Raw genomic sequence first — 22,921 nt, forward strand, 5'->3', positions numbered from 1 at the left:
ATCTCTCATCCAGGCTTTCATTAGCTCACATTCAGAATGCAGCTGTTAAGATAATCTTCCTAGCTCATCGCTTTGCCCACATCACCCTTCTGTTTGCATCCCTTCACTGACTCCCTCTTCTCATCAGACATAAGCTACTTGTCTTCACTTTTAAGGTTCTTTGTGGCCTACCACTACCCTACCTAACATCACTCATTTCTATTGAGATATCAACTCCCACCTCTCCCATGATGCCAACCTGCATCTCCCATTTAAACTTTCAAACTTTGGGCTTTCTCCCATGCTGCCCCTCGTGCTTGGGAGAAGCTTCTCCATAAACATCTGCAAAACTAACTCATAATTCTTCTTCAAAACACTCCTTAAATTTCCTCTTTTCTGTAATGATTACGAAACACCTGACAATTAGGCTGCGAGTATGCTGAGGCCACTGCCTATTCTGTAGATTAATATTTTTTCCTCACACTCCCCTGTCCACCTGTATCCATCTTTTTTGTCTTATCTTTAGATTACAAGCTATTTTGGGCAGGGAACATCTTTTTTTATTCCATGTTTGTACAGCAATTAGCTCAGTGGGATCCTGGTCCATGACTAGAGCTGCTAGGGGCGATGGTAATACAAAAAATAGGTGGTGGTGGTGAGAAGAGGAGCATAGTCAGTAGCCTTGGAGAAGATAACTATACTCTGGGTGATGAAGTGGGAGAAAAGAAGGCATTAAAATGGGCAAAAACAGATGATTCCTAATACCAAGAAGTGGGGTGAACCTGATTGATCTCTTGGGTTATCCAAAGTACTGAGTACAAAGTAAGGCCCTGATCTTGCTAAAACTTACATGTGTGAAGCCAATGGAACTACGCACAATGTGTAAAATTAAGCATGCTCTTAAATTTGTACAGGATTGGGACCTAACTCAGGATCAACCTGGCTGGCCACTGGATGTCACTGCTAGGCCACAGAAGTGAGAATTAAGGAAGAAATATTCAAAAGCACCCAAGGGATTTAAAAAGCACAAATCTTATTGTCTTGAGTTCCTACGTCCCTTAGGTGCTTTTGAAAATCTCCACCCAAAACGACTTAGGAGCCTAAGCCCCATTTTCAAAAATGCTTAAGCAACTTAGGATCCTAAATGTCATTGGGATCTAACTCATTGGGACATAAGTGTTTTTGAAAAGTTCACTCACTGGCTTATGAAGGAGCTCATAAAATTCTTCTCATATTTCATGAATGAGTCCTAAAGAAGGGATCTCGAAGTTGGAGCCCCAAAATGAGATGTGTTTGGACCGTTGTCTGTCTTTGCAACAGGCGGGTCTTGAAAACAAATTCAGGTTGAAACTAGATATGTCATCAGTTCCCCTCTGAAGAACTGTGAATCTTATCAAACATTATGTCAATCGTAAACAGGGCAGCTATTTTGGCAGCTTGCATCTCTCTTCCCTCTGGGGGCAGTTAATGGCCTTTCACTTGTCTATTCCCCAGACAGAGTGAATGGAAATGAAGTCCCATCATAGACTCTGAGGTAGGAGTCATTTTCCCAAACTCTCTCGGAGATGTTTTTCTTTCATATTTAAGTTTGGATCTAAATGATATTTTAGCACTGTACAGTGGTGAACTGCACAACCTGGAGCCTTCACTTAAACTGGTGGCCCATCTCCCTCTATTTACTTAGTCTGCATCCCATGTTCACTACATAAATCTTGTCAGATGATTATCAAGTTAGGTTAGCCTAACTCTACATTAAGCACTAACTTTTGTCAATAGTGAAAAGCTTAATTGTGATCTCATTGACACTAACGTTCTGTCTAACTAGGAGCTCTCTTACATGAGCTGAGTCCTCTTTGCCTAGTGTCCAGACTAGATATTATTAACCATTGTTTGTATGATGGTAGCACCTGGCATCCCTTATCCTGGGCCAGGACCCTGTTGTGTTAGGTGCTATACAAACACAAAACAAAGAGACCGTCCTTGCCTCAAAGAGCTTTAACATTGTTTCTTCTACTTTATTTCTGTTCACTTGAACAAAATGTGTGAGCCATGATAACTGCAGTCCTCTAAAACTTCTTTTATCACTTGAAATCTAATGGTCAGTTGTGTTGCTGTGTCTTCCTTTGACTACATCTGCTATATTCTGTACAACTCTCCTTCATTTTCTTGAACATCTTTCCTTATCCATATCTCCTGAAGCATCTTTGAACCATTTCTATCAGGCTCCTCTCTTGAAGTCTCTTGCATTGCTTATAGAACTCTATAGGAGTTCTGAAGTAGTTTACAAGTGGCAGGTGGTCTTTGGGCTTCTGCACCTTCACCTGAGCTTCTTTGTATGACTTTTTTCATTCCTTTGTGGTTTATAATCTTTTTCTGTTGTACTTATGTACGAACATGTGTTGGAACCCTGCTCCACTGGGATAGGTTGTTCATTATGATAATGTGTACTGTTTCTATATGTAACCCTTCTGCCCATCAGAGTTGGCAGCAACAAGGGCCGGGTTCAATATCTAGGGGTTCCATTCCAATACACAATGAAAAACCGGCTTGAGCCCCCACCCAGTGACCTGGGACAGCTGGGCGCCTCTAAGAGGCAATACTTCCCCTTTCACAAGCCCAGAGTCTGAGCGTAGCAAAAGCCTTTTAATAACAGAGAGAAACAATGTGGCGTTATGTTGGGGAAACACCACGAACAGGATTCATAACACAACCCATGGGCAAAAAAACCCACCCCAAGCAATTTGGGGCATGTCCTTTCCCTTTGGTTCTTGAGTCCAGCAACCCAAAGTCACCAAAAGTCCAACAACCCAAAAGTCTCTGTCCCTGGTCAGTGCAGCACCAGAGCTCAAAAGTTTATCTGCAGAGTTTTATCTCCCAACCTGGGTGGAGATGGGGTGGGGATTAGGGGCAGTTTACATGGTCCAAAGCCGATTGCCCCACCTCTCCATGGGGCTCTGCTCAACCAGCCATCCCACAAATCACTCCTCTCTACCAGCTGCACCCCATGAGCTGCTCCAGCCATCCCACAAACTGCTCCGCTCTACCAGCTGCTCTGCTAGCTGTCCCACAAACTGCTCCGCAATATATCTTCAGGCTCCCCCACTAATTAGTCACTCAGTGATTTCAGCTCTTAACAAGTTTAGCTCTTTTGAGATTTCAGCCTGTAGTAGGAGAGCCTCAGTGCTGCTGTACCATTGGCCCAAAGTGAATTCAGCTCCGCAGCCTGTAACTAGACTCCTAATAGAATCAAAATTAACTCTGATATTCCACAGTGGAAAGAGAAGAAAGTGCAATTAGTATGCAAGGCCCTCACCAGGGGCCCCATGCCACCAGATATTAATACCTATCCCCAGTCTCTCTCAATTCACTGTGTTTTGGAACCAATGTCCCTTGCCTAGCGAGTGCTACTTAGTTGATGGCGAGTCCCTCCATCATAACAAAAGGCCAAGTACAGTTCCACTGTCCTTGATTCACATAATCAGGATAATTACAATTTATTCTTCCTGCCCCAATAACAAAGAAACTGGGGATTCCATGGCAGCCAAAGTGACCATTTGGGCAGCTATGGGCTCATGCTAGGCAGGGTGGGTGTGCCTATGCAAATGAGATCAGCACCTGAAGTTCTTTTCCACAACTTGCCACAATGCACCATCAGATGTCAGAGTGGAGCTCATCCTGACTCTGCTTACATCTACATCTGTAGCAAGAAGCCAGGTAGGATGAGATTAGTGATGATTTTAGGCAGAAGCTCTACAGTGAAGCACAGAAAGAGAGTGAGGGTTTGTCTACATGGTGCAGCAAAGCACGCACCAGGGACTTGATTTGTAAAGCACATTAAAATGCTGTTCTCCAACTGCCCCGTGTAGACACTGCTAATGCACTCTAAAACATATCTAGTTCATGTTAACAGTTTCAAACAGGACTATGGTAATGCAAACATGGTACATTTTAGAATGTGCCAGCAGGGTTTGCATAGGGCAACTGGAGCGTAACATGTTTGAGCTGTGGGATTGTGTAAGCAGAGTCAGGATGAGCTCCAAGGGACATGGGTTCCAAAACTCTGAATTGAGAGAGGCTGGGGACAGGTATTAATACTTGGTGGCATGGGCCCCCTGGTGAGGGCCTTACATGCTAATTGCATTTTCTCCTCTCTCCACTGTGGAATATCAGAGCTAATTTTGATTCCATTAGGAGTCTAGTTACAGGCTGCTGAGCTGAATTCACTTTGGGCTAATGGTGCACCAGCACTGAGACTCCCCTACTACAAGCTGAAATCACAAAAGAGCTAAACTTACTAAGAGCTGAAATCACTGAGTGTTGTGTTAAGTAGTGGGGGAGCCTGAAAATATATGGTGGAGCAGTTTGCGGGATGGCGAGCAGAGCGGCTGGTGGAGCAGAGCAGTTTGCGGGATGCAGAGTGGAGCCATTTGTGAGAGAGCGGAGCTGTGCGGTGTGGAGTGGAGTAGAGCCGTTCGTGAGAGGGCGGAGCGGAGCGGAGCCCTGTGGAGCAGTCAGCTTCAGGTCATGTAAGGTGCTCCTTACCTCTTTCCCCCCAACCCCCCCGGCACATTTTTACCCAGACTGGGGACTTAAAACTCTGCCGATAAACTTTTGGACTCTGGGGCTGCCCTGACCAGGGACAGAGACTTTTGGGTCATTGGACTTTTGGGACTTCGGGTGATTTTGGGTTGCTGGACTCAAGAACTAAAGGGAAAGGACATGCCCCAATTTGCTTGGGGTGGGTTTTTTGCTCATGGGTTGTGTTATGAATCCTGTTCATGGTGTTTCCCCAACGTAATGCCACATTGTTTCTCTCTGTTATTAAAAGGCTTTTTGTTACACTCAGACTATGTGCTTGCGAGAGGGGAAGTATTGCCTCTTGGAGGTGCCCAGCGGGGGTGGTATAAATTTGTCCCAGGTCACTGTGTGGGGGCTCGAGCCGGTTTTGCATTGTGTTATTGGAATGGAACCCCTAGATACTGAACCCGGCCATTGTTGCTGCCAACTCTGACAGGCAGAAGGGTTACAATTGAAAGAAGTAGTTTTAAACTGTAAAGAAAACATTACACACAGAAATGACAGAACACAAACGATAAAATGGTAACTTCCATCACAATCTCCTCTACCTGTCTCTCTATGGAGAGCTTTTAGCAGAGATTACACATCTGAGAATGAACACCTCAGGGGTGTGGGGGTATTCTTTCCTCTTGGTAAGTCAAGACCGAAGTATATCGTTTCCCAAAATTATTGTGAATCCATTTTTTAGTATACCCTTAGATAACTAAGAATGTTTATAGATGGGCAAAAAACTTTGTTTCAGGGCAAGTGGACCTGTTGGTTATTAATAAATAACCAGCCAGTTTATACTGGGCAAAGTAAGCAATCTTAACTACATTCTGTAAGACCAAAAGAAAATATCAAATCAGTGACTTTGAAGAAGCCATTTTAAGGAACAGTCCTGAGACAGGCCAATGACCCAATATTAAGAATCTTAAATCCAATTAAATCCCACTATTTCTCTATTTATTAATGTTTAGCTCTTCTCTCCTCTCCAGGAATAAATGGTCTAACCACTTGGTGATTAACAGCAGAAACTGTTAGACTTTTAGGTTTATAACAGCTTTTCAATATTCCAACAAAATTATAAGAGTTTAAATCTAATCCCTCAGCAGTGCTTTAGTTAACTTTCTTTCACCAATCCATGTTGAAATCTTGGGGAGGTTTCCTTCTGTTGTTTTTTTCTAAGTCTATTTTTCTTATCAGTCTGTAGCAGCTTGCTTTTAGAGATGGACAGGAAGAGTTGTGGAGTGCTTGCTGTCTAAGCAGAGTAGCAGGGTGTGGGGTGTTAATTTCTTTGGCTTTTATATGCTGCTTATTTTCATGAAATTATAGGAAAACACACCACTTTCATGGTTGTTTAGAGTTTCATTGGTTCTTGTCTCTTTCATTGGCTCCATGCCAGTGGGGTTGGCTGAGATGACACTTTTGGCTCTTGAATACACAACATTTCTTAAATTGCCTTTGTTCTTGTGGCAGAAAAAATCTGGATAACTTTTAAAATGAGTTTCAACTCTTATTTAGTTCATTTTCTGAGATATTCTTTCAATTTAATTAGAGTTCAATAGGAAATGAAATTCTGTTTTCCAAATGTCCAAACACTCCTGTTCTTTGCATAAGAGTTGTTTTTAGTTCTCAAAACAGTCTTACAAAATTAATTAATTTATAGAAAGTCTTTAGCTTAAATTTGTTGATCCTCTATAGACTTTTTGGAAAGATGATTTTTCTGGTCTTCCTGAGTAGATTGAGAATTGTTTCGGGACTGCCAGTAATTAATTCCCCATTAATATAAATATTGTATTCTTAAATGGCTTCTTACATTATTAATTTAGCATCAAATGATCTTACTATATTTTGTGACAGAGCTCTGACTTTGTCTCAGTGGGTCCCATGCTTCCTGGCAGATTACACTCGCCTCTGAGGCTCACTGTGACCCTCCATGTAGCCCTTCTCTCTCTCTAGAGGCAAGGGTCACAGCCTACTGAGCTATTTTCATCATAAGCCAGTGAGGGAGGTGAGGAGAAGTTATCCTCCCTCACACAGTCTCTGTTGTCTCCCAGTCTCAGTGATTAGTCAGGGAGGGGAGGGGGGAGCCCGGGCCTGCCCTCTACTCTGGGCTCCAGCCCAGGGACCCTGATAGTGGCAGCTCTTGGTAGCTGTCTTTTTGGAAACAAGACAAGTACGATTCCCTGGGCCACTTCCCCACAGCAGCCCCCACTTCCTCAATATCTATGTCACCCTTACCTCAGGGCCTCCTTTCTTGTGCCTGATAAAGTTTGTATTTCTCCAGCAGCATGGTTCCCTTCTACAGCTCCCCCCACCTGACTAAGTGGGAGGCTTTTAACTAGTTTCAGCCAGCCCGTGATTGGCTAGCTGCCTTCACTGCTTTCTGGAAGGATCTTAATTGGCCCCAGGTGTCTTGATTAACCTGAAGCAACTGCCAGTTGGTTACCGTGGTAATAGGGATTTGTTTAGCCTGGGGCTAACATACCTGTTTCTCACTATTTTCCTGTGGCCATCTGGCCTTGCCCCATCATAATTTGTACATAAAACATCTTGTTATTTAGACAACAATGATATCAGGCAATTATTATATGGAGACTTCCATTTAGATACAAAATAGTTGCAAATATATATTAAAAGATGCTTATGCCTTTGTAAGCATTTGAGCAAATAACAAAGATTTTCACCGTAAGTGGAAATTTGAGTTGAAAGTAACCAGTATCTTCCGTAAAACATTTCCCACCATAAATGTTCTCCAAGTATAAAGAATGAAGACTTTACTGTGTTTACAAAAGATATCAGTTTCAATAAGGATATTTTTAGAATTCTCTTTCTTTGAAAAGAAAAGGGGTGGAGGCTGGTACAGGCCCACTGTACCTCTAGATTTATTGCTCTGATAACTCAACCCTGCATTCTTTCACAATCCGGTTTCTTCTTAAAAGTCCCTATGTGATTTATCTTTTTGATATTTGCTTGTCCTTGGGAGACTGAAGCAAAAACCTTCAGAATTTTCTTTGATTAATTTTAATATTTTGTAACATAATTAGCTAAATATTTATTTTTCTATATCCAAGCATCATCACCATAACATTCTTGTAGCTGTGTCTTAATAGTCACTAAGGTATGTTTTTTTTGGCATTGTGTAGACAAGTCTTTACTAGCTGTAAAGCTAATGCTGTTGTCCTTATTTTAATAAAGTACCTTCTTTAGTGTTAGAAGAAAAGTAACTTTCTATGTTTTTCCCCCCACCACTGCCAAATAATCCAAGGAGGACAATGAACCAATTTAGCCAATCACAGAAAGCTACATACCACTAAATGAAGACGCTTGTATGCAGCATGTACAACTTAATTTAAGAGGATTCTTATACATTCATGTTGTTTAAAATAAACTTTTATTTGGAAAAATCAGTTGAGGAAAAGCCCTTGTTAACAACAAGTCAGCAGAGCTATGCAAGATGTCTGCATACAAAGTCATGGAAATTTTGCTGTAAAACTTGGGAAAAATTGCCCTGAAATTTCAGTGTAAAACATTGCCAATTTCTTTTTCATTTCAATCATTTTCCTAACAGGTTTTTGAAGTCTGCAATTGCAACTCCTTCCCTCCCCAAAAAAGGTACAAAAGATTTAAAAGCTTGTTTGGGATGGGGGTAGGGGAAATGGGAAAGCAGATAGTTACTTCTAAAGAATTGATGCCTACTGAGATGAAAACGACTGGATATGTATTTCTTGAGCTTTCTCTTAGTCCTTTTATTTTAAGGTAGGCACCACAATAGCCACTTTCTAACACTTAGAAACAATTGCTGTTTTAAAGGATATATAATGCATTTCATAGTCTGTATCTACTAATTTATTTCCCTTCACAAACCCACGAATACTGCCTAGTTTTGGTGATTATACTCTACTTGAATTTTCAAGTTGCTCCATAACTTACATCTATGAAACTTTAGGCCAGATTCGTTGCAAGTAAATTTGTGCAGCTTTATTGAAGGTGGTGCTTACTTTTACATTAGTGCCTTAAGAATTATAGCCATAGTGGGAGTCTCCAAGAATATACATTCCAAACTAACTTTGGTCGACAGGATGATGGTGATAGCCTTTGACGGATGGATGAGTGGTTTTTTTTATTGCTCAATATATGCCAGCGCTTTATTTATTATTAATGGCATGGCAGATATCTTCTTCAGCTCAGAAGTGGAATAAAAAATAACCCGACCATAAGGGAAGCCAAAACTGCAAGATAATAGTTTTGCCAAATTTAATTTCTTCCTAGCAATACCACATGGGCAAAAAAATGAACGTTAGCTAGAGCCCCATTGCTCTATTTTTTTAAACGTAGTGTCAGGGAAACAAAACTTTTTTTTTTTGTCAAGTAAGCAGATTGATTCTGAAGGTTCCAGAAATCGCAATATGTTTTTCTAATAGAGGAAATGTAATAACTGAACAAGGCACAGACGCTATTTCAAAGATCGGGATATTAGCAAGACAATTTTAGAAAAAGAATACTATTTATCAGCACCATTATTTAATAGAACCAGATGATGGTTTGTTTCTTTAACCTGTGAAAATTGTACAGGACCAACACTACCAAAATGTCATTCATTGTGCTAAGTCTTTTTTTGAGAAACTTAAAAAAATATGCTCTCTATTTTATGATACACACATAACATATTTGGCGTTAGTAACTATGTCATAAATTACATCTAACATTCTCCTATGGCCACTTGCCTTTACTTTGCCCAGAAATCCATCTCTGTGGAACTTGTTCTAACATTCCAAATATCTGATCAGTTTCAAACAGTTGCCATTAAAAAAACAAAAAACAAACAAACAAAAATACCCCAAAACCACCATAACAAAAAACATATGTGGAATTTCACCCAAAATTACCTTTGTCCATGGTGCCAGAAAAGCAATGTTTAGTGACAGGCTTACGCTCCAGTATCTCATGACACCTGAGGGCTAGACATGGGAAGTGTATACCTGTGGAAATGGGAGATTACCATCTTTCCAAAGTAATGCTTGCTTTGGAACATTCCTGTATGTTTGCTCAGTTATCAACTAATGTACTTATAGGTGCCCTAGACCAGTGGTTCTCAAAGCTGGTCCGCCACTTGTTCAGGGAAAGCCCCTGGCATGCCGGACCGGTTTGTTTACCAGCCATGTGCATAGGTTCGGCCGATCGGGGCTCCCACTGGCTGCGGTTCGCTGCTCGAGGCCAATGGGGGCTGCGGGAAGTGGCGCAGGCCAAGAGACACGCTGGCTGCCCTTCCTGCAGCCCCTATTGGCCTGAAGCAGTGAACCGCGGCCAGCAGGAGCCACGATCGGCCGAACCTGCAGATACGCCAGGTAAACAAACCGGTCCGGCCCACCAGGGGCTTTCCCTGAACAACCAGTGGACTGGCTTTGAGAACCACTGCACTAGACTATTTGACCTTGTTCTATTCAACTTTTTCTTGAATATTCAAAAGAGAATTCACTACTACTCTTCTGTGCACAGGCTGAATCATGCTGACAGGAAATGACATGAGATTAAAATTCCTCAGAAATGGTCTAAAAAGATCAGTAAATGTACACAGGGCCAGATCCAAAAAGATAGGTGTCTCAGTGCACCATTTTGACACCGTCATTCTCAAAACCACTGCTCAGCTGCCTGACCCCTTAGATCCCTAAGTCTTCAAGGCATCTAAGGTTCAGCATTCACAAAGCTCACTTTAGCTGTAGCCCCAGTGGTTCCAAAGCAGGATTCACCAACTGGGTGTTACCCTGCCTATCTCAGGAGGACCCCATGCTGTAGGTATGCTGACAGCATGCCTAAGATTGATACCTTTCACAAAGGGGAGCTGGTGCCCAGGTTAGGAATGTGTTGCTCTTAGTGGTTATGGCACGCACTTGAGATATGGGTTCAAGTCCAAATCAGGAAGAGCAGGGACTCAAAACCAGATCTGATGTATTGATTGAGATGGACTAAATAGGCTAAAGGTGTTAGCATAACTCAGCTACTGTCCACCATTAAACAAGCTCCAGGGTTTGGCATACAGAGACCTCAGCCTGCTTAGTACTATGGCAAACACACCATCAGAAATCCTTTCAACCTTTCATTAAAGATGAAAAGAAGGAACAGCAATTAAAGCATTTGAAATGTAAAGTATTATGAAAGGCTTTCATTTTAACAATGTTTTTTGTTCCTTTTCCCTTCAGGGCAGAGTTTTAGAAGGAAAAAGCCCTCTTGTTTGACCATCTTGTCAATGGTATTAAAGAGGGTACTCACTGTCCATTTGGGTAAAAGAGAAGTTAGTTGGCATAAGCTGAGGCTGCTGCTGTTAAAGTCCCAAACGGTTTTATCTCAGGCGATGTTTGGGATTCAGCTGCTGCGTGTAGAGGGATCCAGATGACATCCCAACCCCATCTCTGGTCTGGTCAGGATATCTCTCAGGATCAGGTGACAAAGGTCCAGGTCCCCAAAAAGGGTGAGTATGGAAGCCAGGATGGTGAAGCTCACGCCAGTAGCTGCCGTCTATTTTTTCATATTTTTCTCCCCCCGCAAAAGTCTCATTCTTTAAGGACCCAAAAAAGTGAATGATGGGGTGGAATAGGCCCATCCCCTGACTTTGTCCACCAACTAGGCCTAATATCCAACACACGCATTTTTGTTAATTAATTTCCGGTTTTACAACTTCTGTTTACCAAGCATGATATTAACACAGTCCTTGAATTATATCAGTAGGTCTTTTTGTCTAGCCTCATTTAGTCTTTGTCTCCCTTTAATACTTTCTTCCCATCAGCATTTGTTATTATAGGCTATTGTGACCTTTTATGAACTTTTACAGTTGAGCTCACAATTAGAGTAAATTTGTAGGCCCAGTTATTACAACATAATCCCTCTTTTATGAACTAGTTCTGACTAGGATCAGATACTTGTTCATTAAAACCACAATTACAAAGAAAACCTTAGTTTTGTTTAAGCATTTTTAAGCTTTAACCATTTAAGCATGGTTAAGGTTTAAAGGAAAGGGGGGGAGGGGAGTAGTTGGTTATAATCAAGATTGCAAATTCTTTATCTCCATATTGGGATTTAGAAATCTTTAAGTATTGCAAAAAATGACAGTTAAACTGCTCAGACGATAAACAAATTCACAACTCACTTCATTTGTAGCTGAATTTAGCTGCTGCTGTTATATGTTTCTAAGAACAAACAAGCTTGTATTGCTTCTTTGGCTGTATGCTCAGAATGGGTAACAATGGCAAAAACTTTTCCTGTCTTTGGCTGCTTACACAGTTAAAGCTGTACATTTACACAAGCCATGAAAATTTTATGCATAAATGTTTAAACTTGTTTACTTGGAGAAAAACTTTAGCCCTGATGGCATTCTTACGTAAGTGTCTCGCCTCCTTTAAAAACAAATTTGTATGCCCAATTATCACAACAGGTCTCACACATCCCAGCTTAGTGCCCTAACCACCAGGCTAGTAGGTATCCTGGTCCATGTGTATCTCTCTGTCTCTTTCTTTTTCTTTCTTTTCTGGCTACTGACACAGTGGGCCTGGCTTAAGTGCCTAACTACATGGCACTTAGGTTTTGGATTCTCAGTTTAGGGCTGAGAATTTCAAGTGGAGAGGGGCCCAGAGCAATGGGATATCGGTACCTAAATACCTTTGAGAATTTAGGCCTAAACACACTCCTTTCCTCTGCATTTTACTGCTGGTTTTGAGGATCCCTTCTGTGGGCATCTAATTCTCCCCATACAATGCATGGGGACCCTGGATGCCTAACTTGGGTCTGAGGATTTCATTGAGCCGCAGGTCACCGAAGGGTTGGGCATTGCAATGCATAAGTACCTCTGTCGATTGGATCTTGCCTTCACTCAGAGAATAGAATAAAAGTTATGTCCTGTATAGCAGTGGTTCTCAAAGCCGGTCCGCCGCTTGTTCAGGGAAAGCTCCTGGCAGGCTGGGCCGGTTTGTTTACCTGCTGCATCAGCAGGTTCGGCCAATCGCGGCTCCCACAGGTAAACAAACCATTCCGGCGTGCCAGGGGCTTTCCCTGAACAAGCGGCGGACCGGCTTTGAGAACCACTGCTGTATAGCATTTGGGTTGTCCACCATCTTGTGTGTCTGTAGATCTCTGACAGTTAGCACATTGCCTCTCCAAAATTATGTTAAAAGGAAGATATTGTAGCATATTCCCTAAAATATGCAAGCCTGCAATTTGGAAAACCAAGTCAACTCTGTAAGTGTGCAATGCCAGATTATTTTTCCTGGATGTTGTGGTGAAGTATCTGGGGTCATGCCACAATGCATATGAATGGTTGCCTATGAGAGGTGTTTGCTGATGGAGAGTTTCCTCATGGCTGGCTGTTAGGTAAAAGAGAAGCAAAGCTCCCCTTTCTCATGTCCATCACCACACTCCCTTTCCCCTGTCCAAGACAAGTGCCACCCAAGCCACCACAGCCCACTCAGAACCCACCATGGCCAATAATACCATGGGGACAGGGATCGAAACCTGTGTTGCACGTGTCCTCCCCACAGGGGACAAAGGATATTCCCTTAGAATATGGCTCCTCACCGCCATTGTAAATCCCTTAATCCAGGCATAGGGAAAGTACAACCCTGTCCAGGACTCCACTTGGTCAGTGATACAGAAAGCCGTCTACATCTTCAAGATGTGGTGGAGGTGTTTCCATGCCTCTGGTGGCATACTACAGTGCCAACTCAGAGAGGTGTGCACGATCTTCTTGGCATGCTGCATTTTGCACAATATTGCTATTCAGCAGGGAATGCTGGTTCCTGAAGGGACACATATGGAAGAAGAAGAAGGAGGAGCAGCAGCAGCAGTAGGCAGCTTCAGCTGCCAAGATGGGGCAACAATGATGTCAGTAGTGGCCTTGTGCATGAAGACAACAGTTCCTGGCAGACTGAGGGAGGAGAATCTGGAAGCATTTCCTGTAAAAGACATTCTAGACCATCAAGAGGTACCTGTAGACTTAAACTGTATGTCTACACTATGAAATTAGGTCAATTTTATAGAAATCGATTTTTAGAATTCAATTTTATACAGTCGATTGCATATGTCCACACTAAGCACATTAAGTCAGCGGAGTGCGTCCTCACTACTGAGGCTAGCATTGACTTATGGAGCGGTGCACTGTGGGTAGATATCCCCCTGTGGGTAGATATCTCACAGTTCCTGCAGTCTCTGCCACCCATTGGAATTCTGGGTTAAGCTCCAAATGCCTGATGGGGCAAAAACATTGTCATGGGTGTTTTTGGGTACATGTCGTCAGTCGCCCCACCCTCCGTGAAAGCAATGGCAGACAATTGTTTCGTGCCTTTTTTCCTGGGTTACTCGTGCAGATGCCATACCACAGCAAGCATGGAGCCCGCTCAGCTCATTGTCACCGCTGCTGTTGTGGGCAAGTCTACTGTGGGGGCTGCTGTGATCCAAGTAGCCAATGCAATCATTGATGTTCTGTTATCAAGGGTAGTGACTCTGGGAAATGTGTGGGCCTTTTTAGATTTTAGGTGCATCATATTCCTGTCCTTTGTCACTGGTGAAGAAGACTTGCAGCCATATATTTCAGTCCAGTCGGCACTGTAACACCCCATAGCACTTCTGTGGTTGACACATGTAACAGCTCCAAGGCTCTTCCTCTTTTGCCTTGGCCGAGGTATCTTGCCCTACCAGGACTTCCAAGCATTTGAAACAGAAGCACCTGCAGCAGCTGGCATTGCTACACAGCAGCAGCTCCTGGGTGACTTCGCAGCAGACGGAGCAGTAGGACCACTAGCCATCCTCGTCCATGATGTATGGCTCCACCGCTTCCACTGCAACTCTGCTCTCCTGCAACTCTGCAGCAGACGGTGCAGTAGGACTGGTAGCCATCCTCATCGGACACGTAGCTTGGCCGGGGGTTCTGGGAACATCTTCCCTGCCCAGCTCCTAGCAACCTCCAGGGCATGGTGTACAGCTCCACCGCTTCCACTGCAACTCTGCTCTCCTGCTCTCCTGCGAGCTGGAAGTTTCTGCCTCAGGCTGCTCTCCCAGCTGGCAGCACTGTGCAGTCACCCCTACCCCAGCCTACCCCTTGCTCCCATGGCTCATGAAGCCTGGACAGTAGTAAGGAGCAGTTCAACTATAGATTGAGCAAGTGCAGAATGGTGGTAGAATGTGCCTTTGGATGTTTAAAAGCTCCCTGGTGCAGTTGGTCAGACCTCAGCGCAACCAACATTCCCATTGTTATTGCTGCTTGCTGTGTGCTCCATAATATCTGTGAGAGTAAGGGGGAGATGTTTATGGAGGGGTGGGAGGTTGAGGCAAATCACCTGGCATCTGATTTTGAGCAGCCAGACACCAGGGCAATTAGAAGAGCATAGCAAGGTGTGCTGCGCATCAGAGAGGCTTTGCAAACCAGTTTCATGACTGGCCAGGCTTTGGTGTGACAGTTCTGTGTGTTTCTCCTTGATGCAAACCCACCCCCTTTGTTGATTTTAATTCCCTGTAAGCCAACCAACCTCCCCCCTTCGAAAGAAAGTAACTATTGTTTTGAAACCATGCATTCTTTCTTTATTAATTAAAAAAAATGAGATAATGGACAAGGTAGCCTGGGTGGGGTGGGGGAGGAAGGAAGGACAAGGCCACATTGCTTATTGTAGCCACACTACAAATCATACTGTTTGAATGACAGCCTTCTGTTGCTTGGGCCATCCTCTGGAGTGGAGTGGCTGGGTGCCCGGAGCCTCCCCCCCGCATGTTCTTGGGCGTCTGGGTGAGGAGGCTATGGAACATGGGGAGGAGGGTAGGTGGTTATACAGTGGGTGCAGTGGGGGTCTGTGCTTTTGTTGGCTTTTCTGCAGCTCCAACAGACTCTTCCTCATGTCCGTTTGCTCCCCCATTAGCCTCAGCATCATGTCCTGTCTCCGCTCTTCGTGCTCACTTAATTCTTTCCTGGCCACTGCCACTGAATGCCTCCATGCATTAAGCTGTGCCCTATCAGTGCGGGAGGACTGCATGAGCTCGGAAAACATGTCATCACAAGTGTGTTTTTTTTCACCTTCTAATCTGCGATAACCTCAGGGATGGAGATGATAGGGGGAGTGTAGAAACTTTCTACGCTCTACGATTCTGAGGGGAGTGCATGGTCACCTGTGCTGTTGAGTGCTGTTGAGTTCGCCATGCTGACCAAACAGGAAATGAAATTCAAAAGTTCCCGGGGCTTTTCCTGTGTACCTGGCTAGTGCATCGGAGTTCAAAGTGCTGTCCAGGGCGGTCACAATGGAGCACTCTGGGATAGCTCCCGGAGGCCAATACCATCGATTTGCGTATGCACTACCCAAATTCGACCCAGCAAGGTCGATTTTAGCGCTACTCCCCTCATCAGGGAGGAGTACAGAAGTCCATTTTAAGAGCCCTTTAAGTTGATGGAATGGGGTTGGTTGTGTGGATGCAGTCATTTTTAAATCGACCTAACGCGACTAAATTTGACCTAACCCCGTAGTGTAGACCAGGCCTAAATCTTAGCAAAAAAGGCAGACTTCAAAGTGTGTGCCAAAATGTGATTCTGTTTAGTGCAACCAAGTGTATCTCTGTGTATGTGTATGGGGGGGAGGGAGAAGGGGAGGGAAGGGAGATTGTAGGGTGGAGTGGGAATACGGAATTAAAAAAGGTGCATAAAAGACAACAAAATAAGGGTGTCAACATTAGCCAAAACCAACATAATTCCATGGTAAAACAATAAGAGGTTAAAAACATACTTGAGTAAAAATGCCAATCATGTACCTAATCTAAGTAAAAGAGCTTACCACCTCAAGGATAAAATGTTAAAAGATCTTTCTCTTAGAACTCAAATGCAACTGATTTCACACTTGGATAAAATGGCATCGATGTTCCACCATATGTTAAAATAGGGCTCTTTAAAAATTAATATTTCGATTACATAAGGCTTAGATAAAACAGAAAAAAAGTCTCATAATAATAATAAAACAAAGCTAAGAATAATATTAAAACAAGCTCAGAAAAAGGGCAAAAAGAACTGTTAAAGGTGTGCCTGATAAAAGTGCTATACAAATATATACAGTGGGACAGGTTATCAGTGAAGGAGGTGCTCATCTTTTTTGGATGAGATTGCAAGTTTGGTTGATAAAAGTAATAGTATTGATATAATATATGATACTTAGTCTTCTGTAAGGTGTTTGACTCGGTACCACACACATTTTGGTTAAAAACTAGAGAATGATATAAAGTTAACGGGGCACACATTAAATGGATTGAAAACTGGCTAACCGATAGGTCTCCGAATGGAATTGTAAATGGGGAATCGTCATTGAGCAGGTTTACAGTATGGTCCCGCAGGGATTGGTTCTTGGCCCTGTGCAATGTAACATTTTAATTTATTACTTAGAAGAAAATGTAAAATCGTCACTGAAAAAGTTTGCAAGGGGAGTGGTAAATAGTGAACAGGACAGGTCACTAATACAGAGTGATCTGGATCACTTGTTAAGTTGGATGCAAGCAAACGTGTTTTAATATGGCCAAATGTAAATGTGTCAATCTAGAGAAAAGACTGTAGGCCATATTGATACGGTTGGGGAGTCTATCCTTGGAAGCAGTGGCTTTGAAGATTTGGGGGGCATAGTGAATAATTAGCTGAACATGAACTTCCAGTGCAACATTGTGTCCAAAAGGGCTATTGTGATCCTGGTTCGCGTAAACAGGAGAATCTGAAAAAGGAGCATAGAGCTTATTTTATCTCCCTATTTAGCACTGGTAAGACTGCTGTGGGAATACTGTGTCCAGGTCTGGCATCCATAATTCAAGAAGGATGTTGATAAATTGGAGAGGGTTCAGAGAAGATTAAAGGATTAGAAAACATGCCTTACAGCAATAGACTCAAGGAGCTCAATCTGTTTAGCTTAATTGATCAGTCTGTAAGTACCAACATAGGGAACACATATTGAATAATAGGCTCTTCAGTCTAGCATTGAAAAGTGTAACATGATCCAATGGCTGGTAGTTGAAGCTAGACACATTCAGACCGGAAATAAGGCATATATTTTTAACAGTGAGGGTAATTAATGGCTGGAATACTTTACAATTTTTCAGAGTCACTGCTTCCCAGGAGAGAGTCCTCCATCCTATCAGTATGGCCTACATTCTTTCTTTGTTCCTTCATGAATATGTTTACATTTGGCTGTATTAAAACACACGTTGTTTGCTTGCGCCCAGCTTCCCATGTGGTCCAGATCACTCTGTATCACTGACCTGTTCTCTTAATGATTTACCATTCCCCAAATTTTGTGTCTTCTGCAAATGTTATCAGTGATGATTTTGTGTGTGTGTTGAGGGGGTCTTCCTTGTGGGTTTGGAGCTGCTGTGTGCTCCTAGAGCTGTGTGTGTTTAAGCAGGGAAAACTGTTGATAGTGGACTTGATTTTTTTTCCAGTGGGCTGCTGGCACCCTTGCATAATCCTGGAGGACGAGATCTTCTAGGGTTGAAACCAGCCTCTGGGGGAGAGCAGCCCTGTTTTGATTCCCGTGATATGAAACTGCTGTCTTCCACATGTGGATGAGATCATGTGACACCAGTTATTTGAGCAGCTCTAAGGCACAAACCCATGGTACCTCTGCAGCCATGAGTTGCAAGGGATTTCCTAAATGCTCTGTTTTGTAATTGAGGGAGACTTCTAGGAGGATGTCCCTTGGATTGGGTGTGGCGGGTCGCTGATCCTGGGGCAGAGGATTATGGCATTTATATGCAATAGCATGGCTTGGCCTCTCCCACTGTCTGGCTAAAGTGGCTCCCCACCTAGTGTGCTGGCTTGGTGGATCGCATTCTTAGGTGCCTATCTCTCCCTGTTCACTGTATGGGGCCTTGGACTCCTCACTCAGCGTGGTGGATTGCAGTGGTGTTCCTGGGATTTTCTAGACATCTAAAAATTAGGCACTGTGACACTGAGCATTACACTGCCTAAGTCCCTTTGTGGATTCACCCTTTGTGTCTGAGATGGAAAAAGGGACTAGGACTCCCAGGCTGTGGTTGCTATACTTTCTCCTGTGGAGCCCCCCTTCTCCCTCAGGAAAATCCTCTAGGGCTCTTTAAGGATCTCCGTATTTATGCTCCCTGGCAGGCTGTCAAGTGGCTGGTTGAGTGTAATGACAACAACTGACTAGGGTTTTCTTTTATGGTCAGAATCCTCACTCAGCACACGCAAGGTCAGACCGCTGCTGCAAAGAGAACACACTTAGCAAGGTACTAATTATTGTCCAGCAAAGAACGATTGCTGATCATGGTGAATTTCTACAGCAGGTGAATGCATAATTCACATGAATAATTTATTAAATGAATTTGGCCTGATTATCTGCTCACAGGAAATCCATGAATAGGTCATGGGCTTTTTAATATTTTTTTGAATTTATTTCACAATATTTTTTCAGATATTTTGTTCTACTGATTGTGAATATTTGAAATTGAACTCGGTTGTGATTGGTCAGATAAGTCACATGGGATTGTTCTGTGCTATCATTGGAGGAGGATTCAATTACTTCTTGTACATGTGCAAATTTCAAATGGGGTTTCCACAAAAATTTGGGCCCATAACTTTGAAAATTGTTTCCCATAAACAATTAGCAAAATCTGCAAAAATTTCAAAGAAAGCAAACACAAAAGGGATGCTAAAATAACCAAATGTAGTTCATTAAAAATTTCAACAAATAATAAACATAGCATTTTGGTTGTGCTTTATGGCCAAGAATTAAAAAAACAAATAGGAGCTCCTAAAGTTAGATTCCTAAGTAAATTCCTAAATAAATTTGATTCCATCAAATTAGGCCTGAATAAAGACTGGGTGTGGATGGGTCACTACAAAAACTAATTTCCCCCTGCTGATACTCACACCTTGTTGTCAACTGTTTGAAATAGGCCACGTTGATTACATTGGCTTCATTAGCACTACAAACGTGATTTTTCCTCCCTTGGTATTCACCCCTTCTTGTCAACTGTTGAGAATAGCCCACTTCCACCTTAATTGAATTGGCTCATTAGCACTGATCCCCCACTTGGTAAGGCAACTCCCATCTTTTCATGTGCTGTATATTTATACCTGCCTATTGTATTTTCCACTCCATACATCTGATGAAGTGGGTTTTAACCCACAAAAGCTTATACCCAAATAAATGTGTTAGTCTCTAAAGTGCCACAAGGACTCCTCATTGTTGTTCGTAAATAAGTGACCTAATTTTCAAAAGTGCTGAGCACCCACTGGGAACTACTGGGGTCTCTGACTTATTGAAAAACCAGGCCACTTACTGAAGTGCCTTATTATGGATTTAGGAGCCTAACATTAGCCTCCTGTTTTTTTAAAACTTAGCCTACTTGTTCAGTGCACTACACAGACAACTAGTAATCCTCACAACCACTTTCCTTACAGGGGCACTAACTGTTGTTTTTCTCATTCAGCAGTAGCTGGGGCCAAAATAATTGGTAGGACTGCAGGTTGTAATTTCTCTGTCTCCCTTCCCAGCAGGCAGGTGACATTTCCAAACTGAGATATTGCAGCTGGGGCTAGTCACAGGGAAGTGTGGTGGTGGATAAAGGAATTTGGTGGTGGTGGCAGTGGGTGGGGGGTAAAGAGACACCCTCGCTCATCCCCTATCTCTCCCACTGTCAGTATGAAAAATTGCAATACTTTACAATAAAAGGGCAGCATGGGAGAAAAATGGTATTTATTACCCTGACACCTCTTCACAGTTCTCTCCTCAACCCAACCTCTCCCCTTCCATCTAGCTCTTACCTATAATCTCCATTGACTTCATTCTTCTCAATGCTGTCAACACACCTATGTCCTTCTAGTTCAGAGGCTCCCTGTCATAAATATAAAGGGAAGGGTAAACCCCTTTGAAATCCCTCCTGGCCACGGGAAAGCTCCTCTCACCTGTAAAGGGTTAAGAAGCTAAAGGTAACCTCGCTGGCACCTGACCAAAATGACCAATGAGGAGACAAGATACTTTCAAAAGCTGGGAGGAGGGAGAGAAACAAAGGGTCTGTGTGTCTGTCTATAGTCTGTCTTGGCCGGGGATAGACCAGGAATGGAGTCTTAGAACTTTTAGTAAGTAATCTAGCTAGGTACGTGTTAGATTATGATTTCTTTAAATGTCTGAGAAAAGAACTGTGCTGAATAGAATAACTATTTCTGTCTGTGTATTTTTTTTGTAACTTAAGGTTTTGCCTAGAGGGGTTCTCTATGTTTTGAATCTAATTACCCTGTAAGGTATCTACCATCCTGATTTTACAGGGGGATTTCTTTATTTCTATTTACTTCTATTTTTATTAAAAGTCTTCTTGTAAGAAAACTGAATGCTTTTTCATTGTTCTCAGATCCAAGGGTTTGGGTCTGTGGTCACCTATGCAAATTGGTGAGGCTTTTTATCCAACATTTCCCAGGAAAGGGGGGGTGCAAGTGTTGGGAGGATTGTTCATTGTTCTTAAGATCCAAGGGTCTGGGTCTGTAGTCACCTAGGCAAATTGGTGAGGCTTTTTACCAAACCTTGTCCAGGAAGTGGGGTGCAAGGTTTTGGGAAGTATTTTGGGGGGAAAGACGCGTCCAAACAGCTCTTCCCCAGTAACCAGTATTAGTTTGGTGGTGGTAGTGGCCAATCCAAGGACGACGGGTGGAATATTTTGTACCTTGGGGAAGTTTTGACCTAAGCTGGTAAAGATAAGCTTAGGAGGTTTTTCATGCAGGTCCCCACATCTGTACCCTAGAGTTCAGAGTGGGGGAGGAACCTTGACACTCCCTAAATCCCCTAGCTCCTGCTAATCCAATCATGACCAGCTCAGAAAAAATCCTTCACCATCCCCTAAAAATGCTCTTTCACCAGTTAACTCAATTCACTTTTGCACTTAATTCTGCCAGACAAATCCATCCCCAACCCAGTTCAAAAATCCGCCAGGGTCCCTTAGCTCCTCAACCCAAATCACACCTACTCAGAAACCTGCCCCCTGCCCCACCTACACCTATCACCTTAGGCTGAGACTACTCTTTTCCTACCAAACTTTCCACACCTCAAAACCATCCTGCTCTCCATAGAACCCTCTCCCACCTGACAGCCCAGACTCAGAATACTACGCCCCCCCTCCACCACACATACACCTAGCCCTTCTGGCTCTGAAAAACAGTCCCCAGGCTCAGAACTTTTTTCTCCTCCTACCTGACACCTGGCTCAGCAAACAGAAGTTGAATTCAGCAAATGTGCAGCCACAGTAGAGGGCAACCCCAAACTTATATTAGTATTAGTTAATCTTTTGTGCTACTTGTGAGCTCTGAAAAACCAGGAGCAGAGATTATATGATACAGACATATGAAAATATGTGATCTGAAATAGCCCCACAGATGCCTGTGTTCCTGCTTTGAGCCTTGTCCTTCTGAGGCCTGCAGTCCATACACTGCAGAAGGGGTGATGGAAGCTGCAGGGAGCATGTGTAGACAGTCCTATACTCTGCCTCTGTGATGCTAGCTAGCCCCACCACTTGCACTGTGCTTCCTCCCTCTGCGGCTTGCTGTCTATCAGCTGCAAGGCCAGGAGTCCCTATTGTCAGTCACGTGTACTGCAGCCACCTGGGTCTGGAGAAGTTCTAACCCCACCATGAGTCCCCTGCTTGCAGTAGATGATCCTGCAGTACATCAGCCACAGTACACAGTTGTGGGACTAGAGTTGAATGAAAAGTTCATATTCTAAAATGATGGGGTCTAAATTAGCTGTTACCTCTCAAGAAAGAGATCTTGGAGTTATTGTGGATAGTTCTCTGTAAACATCCACTCAAACATCCACCCACATTGCAGTGGCAGTCAAAAAAGCAAACAAAATACTGGGAATCATTAAGAAAGGGACAGATAATAAGACAGAAAATATCATAATGCCTCTATATAAATCTGTGATATGCCCACATCTTGAATACTGTGTGCAAATATGGTCGCCCCATCTCAAAAAAGATATACTGGACTTGGAAGAGGTTCAGAAAAGGGCAACAAAAATGATTAGGGGTATGGAACAGCTTCCATATGAGGAGAGATTAATAAGACTGGGACTTTTCAGCTTGGAAAAGAGACGACTAAAGGGGGATATGATTGAGGTCTATAAAATCATGAATGGTGTGGAGAAAGTAAATAAGGAAGTGTTATTTACTCCTTCTCATAACACAAGAACTAGGGGTCACCAAATTAATGGGCAGCAGGTTTAAAACAAACAAAAGGAAGTATTTCTTCACACAACTCACAGTCAACCAGTGGAAGTCTTTTCCAGAGGATGTCGTGAAGGCCAAGTTTATAACAGGGTTCAAAAAAGAACTAGATAAATTCATGGAGGATAGGTCCCCTAGCCTCTGTTTGCCA

The sequence above is a fragment of the Eretmochelys imbricata genome, chromosome 1, assembly GCF_965152235.1.
Source record: "Eretmochelys imbricata isolate rEreImb1 chromosome 1, rEreImb1.hap1, whole genome shotgun sequence".
Classification (NCBI taxonomy): Eukaryota; Metazoa; Chordata; order Testudines; family Cheloniidae; genus Eretmochelys; species Eretmochelys imbricata.